This window comes from Pterocles gutturalis, unplaced genomic scaffold, assembly GCF_000699245.1.
Source record: "Pterocles gutturalis isolate BGI_N339 unplaced genomic scaffold, ASM69924v1 scaffold2250, whole genome shotgun sequence".
Classification (NCBI taxonomy): Eukaryota; Metazoa; Chordata; class Aves; order Pterocliformes; family Pteroclidae; genus Pterocles; species Pterocles gutturalis.
The window spans coordinates 1,153-1,385 of NW_010143049.1; the positions used below are offsets into that span (position 1 = coordinate 1,153).

At 73.4% G+C, this 233-nt stretch overlaps 1 protein-coding gene across 1 annotated transcript in view; it reads left to right on the top strand.

Moving 5' to 3' along the window:
- LOC104469849 (acetyl-CoA carboxylase-like) overlaps positions 1-233 on the top strand; it is a 3,866-nt gene that overhangs the window by 226 nt on the left and 3,407 nt on the right. The gene's annotated exons all lie outside the window — the stretch shown is intronic.

Sequence of the window (233 nt, forward strand, 5' to 3'; positions counted from 1 at the left end):
AGGGGGCCATCACCGTGAGTCGGGGCGCTGGCCGGGGGGACGCTGCGGGGGGGCTGAGACGTGGGCAATGGTAACCCCGTGGGGCAGGGTGCTGCGGGGGCTGTGGGAGGGACTCGTCATCCTGCGGGGCTGCCCCCATGGCGGGCTGCAGGACCCCCCCCTCCACCCGCCCGCTGCTCTCTGGGGAGCTGAGGCTCTGTGCGTGAGGGAGGCGGAGGGGCGATGTGGCTTTT